General features: G+C 45.0%; 1 long non-coding RNA gene across 1 annotated transcript; it reads left to right on the top strand.

The window, feature by feature from the left end:
* Positions 1–617: 617 nt before the first annotated feature.
* LOC115125458 (uncharacterized) lies at positions 618–2,570 on the top strand. Its single transcript, XR_010462044.1, has 4 exons — positions 618–816; positions 1,257–1,401; positions 2,102–2,141; positions 2,281–2,570. It is a non-coding gene; the product is annotated as an uncharacterized LOC115125458 (long non-coding RNA).
* Positions 2,571–7,020: the final 4,450 nt, after the last annotated feature.

Below are 7,020 nucleotides of genomic sequence, written 5' to 3'. Positions count from 1 at the left end.
GAGCGTTGGTGGCAAATCTGATGGCCGAATGGTAAAGAACAGCTAGCCGCTCGAGAGCACCCTTACCTGCTGACCTGTAATCTAGCATGGGTAGGATGGTCATCTGAATCAGGGTTAGTTTGGGAGCTTGGGTGAAAGAGGAGCGACTACGATAGAGGAAACCAAGTCTAGATTTAACTTTAGCCTGCAGCTTTGATATGTGCTGAGAGCGGGACAGTGTACTGTCTACCCATACTGTATAGCCATAATGGCTCCTGTGACAGCATGGGCTTTCTCCATTTTAAAGTAGTCAAATTTCTTCTTATTTCTTCTTATTTCAACCTCTATGCTAATATTGGTGATTGAACAGCAGTGCTGGAGTACTGATCCTGCTACAACGGGTTCTATCCATCCAGACCCCCTTTTCTCTCTATGGTCACGACCTCATTACTGTCCCCTGGTGGAGAATTACTGCAAGCAGATGAGATTTCATTTAGATTCATTTTAATGCAAGGCGACGATTACAAATCAATGTGTTATCTCCTTGTTTATTATCATATTTATATGGAAGGAAGGAGGATGAACTCAAGTGTTTGAACAGGGCCCATGATATCACCCGACATATTCCTGACCCATCAGCTTTACCCTCTGACCTTTGACCCTGACAGGGCTCGTCCAATCACTGGCTGCGTGTAATCCCTCGCACGCGGTTCGGCTCCTTCGCCCGCGGGGCCCGGGTCACGGCCTACACCAATCGGAGTGGGGCTCTCATGCGCATCATCGACAGCGGCTCGGGGTACCTCTGTGAGATGGAGCCTGTCGCCCACTTTGGACTGGGTAACTTCCTGTTTACTTCCCATTTACGGCCTAATCCCAAATGGACCCCTAGACCCTATGCACTTGTAGAGATCCGAAAGGATTTAATAGATGCAGTCAATATGATGATCCACTTCTTGGCTAGGGGATGTGAAGTTTCGCCATACTGCTTCTCCCAATCAAATCCTCTCAGATCTCCACGAGTGCATAGGGCGCAGTGGAGGCTGCTGAGGGGAGGACGGCTCATAATAATGTCTGGGACCTGATATTCATTGAATGGCATCAAACACCTTGAAATAATTGGATGTATTTGATACCATTCCGCTCCAGTCATTACCACACGCCCGTTCTGCCCGATTTAAGGTGCCACCAACCTCCTGTGCAGTAGACATCTTGTGACATATTAGCTAGTAGTTCTGGATAGCTTGTGTATTTATCTTCCTTTCTTCACATTGGCTCAGGCAAGGACGAGGTCACCGTGGTGGAGGTCTATTGGCCGGATGGCCGCCCGTGGCCCGCCCACTACAGCCTAGTGACATGAACTCTGTGATGGAGATTGGCTACCCTAAAGAGGGGGAGGAGTCTGTGCTGACCCCTGATACCCAGGTACGCTCTGCGGACTTACACCACGACATATGAACTATGACCCTGGGTAAAAGTTTCAGCCAATCCATCACCAGCGACTACATTCTTACCCAATGACAACAGTAGTTTTTCTGTTTAATTACATTGTGTGGAGATTCCTAACCGTTACATGCTGACCTCACACAGTGCATCCACAGTGCTCGCGCGCGTCAATGAGTTGTCTGTGTAAAGAAGGCGCTAAAAAAGGCGCTAAAATAGAACTTGATTCTATTTGCTGCAAGTCCCGCCTCTCCCATCCATCTCCTCATTGGTTTTTAGTAGCATGTGGGCGAAGTTTTTTCAATTTTTTTTTTACCCCTTTTTCTCCCCAATTTCATGGTATCCAATTGTTAGTAGCTACTATCTTGTCTCATCGCTACAACTCCCGTACGGGCTCGGGAGAGACTAAGGTTGAAAGTCATTCGTCCTCCGATACACAACCCAACCAAGCCGCACTGCTTCTTAACACAGCACCATCCAACCCGGAAGCCTGTTCTGATCGCGTCTGGTGTGGGTGGATCAACATGCCCGGTGCCCGGTGCCCGGTGCAGTCAGCATGTTAGACTTTCTCCCAACAGCATCAGATGAAATAGAAGAGACGGAATCATCAACTACATTCTGTTAGCATTCAAAATGGTGGAGCTGGGAAATGTCTTTGAACTGATGTCCTGGTCTTTTTCAGTGTGGGGAAGGATTCTTTGTCAAGAATGGCCGCTGTGCAGGTATGTAGATCTGTCTTGTCTGGCAGAGAATAGATGGAATATAACAACATTTACAATATAGTAAAACATACAGATGAATAAATTAAGTTCCGCTCGCTCTCTCATTCTCGCTCCTCTCTGGTCCTCTCTATCTCTGCAGGTATATGAGGGCAGTGAATGAGATGCCTTGAAGCAAAATAAAAAAAATATATGCCTTGTCATCAAGATAATGTATACTGTCGAAGACCAATGACACTCCATATTGTTTGTCATTTGAACTAGTAGATTATCTCTGTTTTGCTTCGATCTTTCATAAGTGTCATCTTCTCTGTAAGTGTTACCTTATTGTTCTACTTTTCTTAGTTTTTCTTGACAAGTCAAACTGTTCCCCTTTGCTCATTTCTTTGTTTTAGAATAATTAACCATCCCTAATAAATCAATACAACAACATTGATGGAATCCAACAATCTTTTCAAAGCACAAGATCTTATCCGTAATCAATTATACCTTTTCCATCCCTCCATCTGACCCTTCTCCCTCACACTGCCCCCCCCCAACCCCTCTATTCACCCTCCCCTTGTCTCACTACCTCATGCCTCACTACCCCTCCCTTCTTCCTCACCAACCACCCTGGCCCTCCCCTGCCCCGTGCCAGACAACAACTAGTGAATCAGACTCTCTTTCAAGAAAATATTTAGTTATGAAAATATTTTATCAACCAAATGTTTGTTGGGGATGAAATCCTTAACACCCCCTCCTTAACCCTCCCCCAGACAACAACGAGTGTAAGCAACAGAGTGGGCCCTCAGTGTGCCCTAAGAGCCGCTCCAGTTCGTCATCAACACCTACGGCCACTATAACTGTGGCCCCAGGAAGACATGTTCCAGGGGCCACAAGCCCACCAAGTGACGGGGAGGGCATGTGTGGGTGAGTAGAGAGGATGGAGGGACTGATGATATGCCTGGTGCTCTCCTCCCTCGTTCCTCTCCTTTACCTACCAGAACAGTACCCACTGCTACTACCCTCAGACTAACCCTAGACAGTACCCACTACGTTACCCTCAGACTAACTCCTAGACGGTACCCCACTTTACTACCCTCAGATTAACCCTGGACGGTACCCACGTTACTACCCCTCACTAACCCTAGACGCACCACTCGTCACTACCCTCAGACTAACCTAGGCGGTACCACTCGTTACTACCCCTCAGACTAACCCCTAGACGGTACCCACTCGTTACTAGCCTCAGACTAACCCTAGACGGTACCCACTCGTTACTACCCTGACTAACCCTAGACGGTACCCACCGTTACTAGCCTCAGACTAACCCTGACGGTACCCACTGTTACTACCCTCAGACTAACCCTCCGTACCCACTCGTTACTAGCCTCAGACTAACCTAGACGGTACCCACTGCTACTACCTCAGACTAACCCTAGACGGTGCCCACTACGTTACTACCCTCAGACCTCAACCCTAGACCTGCACTCCACTCGTCACTACCCTCTGACTAACCCTAGACGGTACCCACTCGTCACTACCCTCAGACTAACCCTAGACGGTACCCACTCGTTACTACCCTCAGACTAACCCTAGACGGTACCCACTCGTTACTACCCTCAGACTAACCCTAGACGGTACCCACTCGTTACTACTCTCTTTCTCCATCTCTCTGCAGCTGTAGCTCCGTTCTTCCAGGGGGTCCGCTCTTCCTCACCCCGGCCGGGGCCCCTCCTCTCTGGGCTCTCCCTCCTATTTCTACTGGCCCTCTCCATGGTCTGAATGGAGATATGAGGCCCCTCAGTCACATGCCTCCATGGGGATTGCTTGACTGAGTTCCAAATGGTAGCCTGGTCAATCCCTATATCGTGCACTACTTTTGACAACAGCCCTGGTCAATCCCTATATCGTGCACTACTTTTGACAACAGCCCTGGTCAATCCCTATATAGTGCACTACCCTGGTCAATCCCTATATCGTACTACTTTTGACAACAGCCCTGGTCAATCCCTATAGTAACTTGCTGGTCACTACGTACTTTGACAACAGCCCTGGTCAATCCCTATATAGTGCACTACTTTTGACAACAGCCCTGGTCAATCCCTATATCGTGCACTACTTTTGACAACAGCCCTGGTCAATCCCTATATAGTGCACTACTTTTGACAACAGCCCTGGTCAATCCCTATATAGTGCACTACTTTTGACAACAGCCCTGGTCAATCACTATCACTTTTGACAACAGCCCTGGTCAATCACTATCACTTTTGACCACAGCCCTGGTCAATCACTATCACTTTTGACCACAGCCCTGGTCAATCACTATCACTTTTGACAACAGCCCTGGTCAATCACTATCACTTTTGACCACAGCCCTGGTCAATCACTATCACTTTTGACCACAGCCCTCCCATGGACTCAATGATGCTCCAGGAGTGTCAAGGTCCTACCGGATGAACTTTGACATGTATGATGCTAGAAGGAGTGACCCTTGACCCCTCAACTCTGGACAACTATGAACTTCTTTTTTTGGGGGGGGGCAGCATGCTCAGTTGGATCAAATAATAAGGCCTTTGGCAATCATTGTGTGTGATGGTCTGGAGCATCAGAAAGTGAATGGAACGTTTAGGCATGTTGTCTGTAACAGTTTGAAAACGGTGTGATACTGAATGTAATCTCGGAAACCCAGATCGAAAATCTCACATAATTGCATCAGATGCTTGATTAGGTTCTGGGGAGAGAGAAGATACTTACCAGACTAGAGAAGTCAATTCAACGTCTATTCCACTGAAATGCCATGGAATTCTAAACCAGTGTGTGCCCAGTGGGTATTTCCCTTACAGTGAAAAAGAATGACATGTTAAAATGGAGTGATGGAAGAGCAGTGGTTATTTATTAAAGTTCTTCTGATCATGAGAATCAAACAACAACAACAAGCATTATGAAGGTTCCAGTTCTCTACTTTAATGAAGGTTCCAGTTCTCTACTTTAATGAAGGTTCCAGTTCTCTACTTTAATGAAGGTTCCAGTTCTCTACTTTAATGAAATGGTTCCAGTTCTCTACTTTTATGAAGGTTCCAGTTCTCTACTTTTATGAAGGTTCCAGTTCTCTACTTTTATGAAGGTTCCAGTTCTCTACTTTAATGAAGGTTCCAGTTCTCTACTTTAATGAGAGTTCTCTACTTTTATGAAGGTTCCAGTTCTCTACTTTTATGAAGGTTCCAGTTCTCTACTTTAATGAAGGTTCCAGTTCTCTACTTTTATGAAGGTTCCAGTTCTCTACTTTTATGAAGGTTCCAGTTCTCTACTTTTATGAAGGTTCCAGTTCTCTACTTTAATGAAGGTTCCAGTTCTCTACTTTAATGAAGGTTCCAGTTCTCTACTTTTATGAAGGTTCCAGTTCTCTACTTTAATGAAGGTTCCAGTTCTCTACTTTTATGAAGGTTCCAGTTCTCTACTTTAATGAAGGTTCCAGTTCTCTACTTTAATGAAGGTTCCAGTTCTCTACTTTAATGAAGGTTCCAGTTCTCTACTTTAATGAAGGTTCCAGTTCTCTACTTTAATGAAGGTTCCAGTTCTCTACTTTAATGAAGGTTCCAGTTCTCTACTTTAATGAAGGTTCCAGTTCTCTACTTTTATGAAGGTTCCAGTTCTCTACTTTAATGAAGGTTCCAGTTCTCTACTTTTATGAAGGTTCCAGTTCTCTACTTTTATGAAGGTTCCAGTTCTCTACTTTAATGAAGGTTCCAGTTCTCTACTTTTATGAAGGTTCCAGTTCTCTACTTTTATGAAGGTTCCAGTTCTCTACTTTTATGAAGGTTCCAGTTCTCTACTTTAATGAAGGTTCCAGTTCTCTACTTTAATGAAGGTTCCAGTTCTCTACTTTTATGAAGGTTCCAGTTCTCTACTTTAATGAAGGTTCCAGTTCTCTACTTTAATGAAGGTTCCAGTTCTCTACTTTAATGAAGGTTCCAGTTCTCTACTTTAATGAAGGTTCCAGTTCTCTACTTTAATGAAGGTTCCAGTTCTCTACTTTAATGAAGGTTCCAGTTCTCTACTTTAATGAAGGTTCCAGTTCTCTACTTTAATGAAGGTTCCAGTTCTCTACTTTAATGAAGGTTCCAGTTCTCTACTTTAATGAAGGTTCCAGTTCTCTACTTTAATGAAGGTTCCAGTTCTCTACTTTAATGAAGGTTCCAGTTCTCTACTTTTGCATAAACATGTCCCAGATGAAAATAAAAAGGCAGACGCTTCACATCAATAAATAATGACATTTTGGCAGTTTATGGTTCTTTGGAGGAGGGTTTGTGTAGCAAAAAAGGAAGCAGTGTTTGTGCGCGTGCAGGAAGAATTGTTCATGACTTTATTACAGGGTCCTGGTGCAGGCTTTTGTTCCAGACGAGCACTAAAACACCAGGACTGAAGAACACTATGTTAAAGGATGCTACATAGTCTATACAGGTAGCTGTGTATTTGCATAATCATGATCTAGGAGAGCTGGTGGTTCAGCACTGAAGACGAGGATAGCTGGGTTGTGGAGTGTTTGATACCAAGCTGCATCGTGACACTGACCAGTGGATGGTACCTGAGCCATTTATACAGGCTAATATATATGTCTCTGGATGGAACGAGCTGCATTCATCTGTTTGCTACTATCAGCCCATCCATGTGGTTTACATCTCAGCCAAGCTGTGTAGTGCTACATCCCAAATGGCTCCCTATTCCCTATATAGTGCACTACTAGGGCCCAGGTCAGAATTAGAACACTATATAGGGAATAAGGTGCCATTTGGGAAGTACCCTAGATCTCCTACAGTACGTGTCTGGGTCGTGGGCCTATTCACAAGACACCAAACGGCAGAAAACCAACTGAAACAGTAGAGGGACTACCTGAAACGTG

This window comes from Oncorhynchus nerka, unplaced genomic scaffold (assembly GCF_034236695.1).
Source record: "Oncorhynchus nerka isolate Pitt River unplaced genomic scaffold, Oner_Uvic_2.0 unplaced_scaffold_5775, whole genome shotgun sequence".
Lineage (NCBI taxonomy): Eukaryota > Metazoa > Chordata > Actinopteri > Salmoniformes > Salmonidae > Oncorhynchus > Oncorhynchus nerka.
The sequence above is the reverse complement of the archived record's forward strand: the minus strand, read 5'-3'. Positions and strand labels throughout refer to the sequence as shown.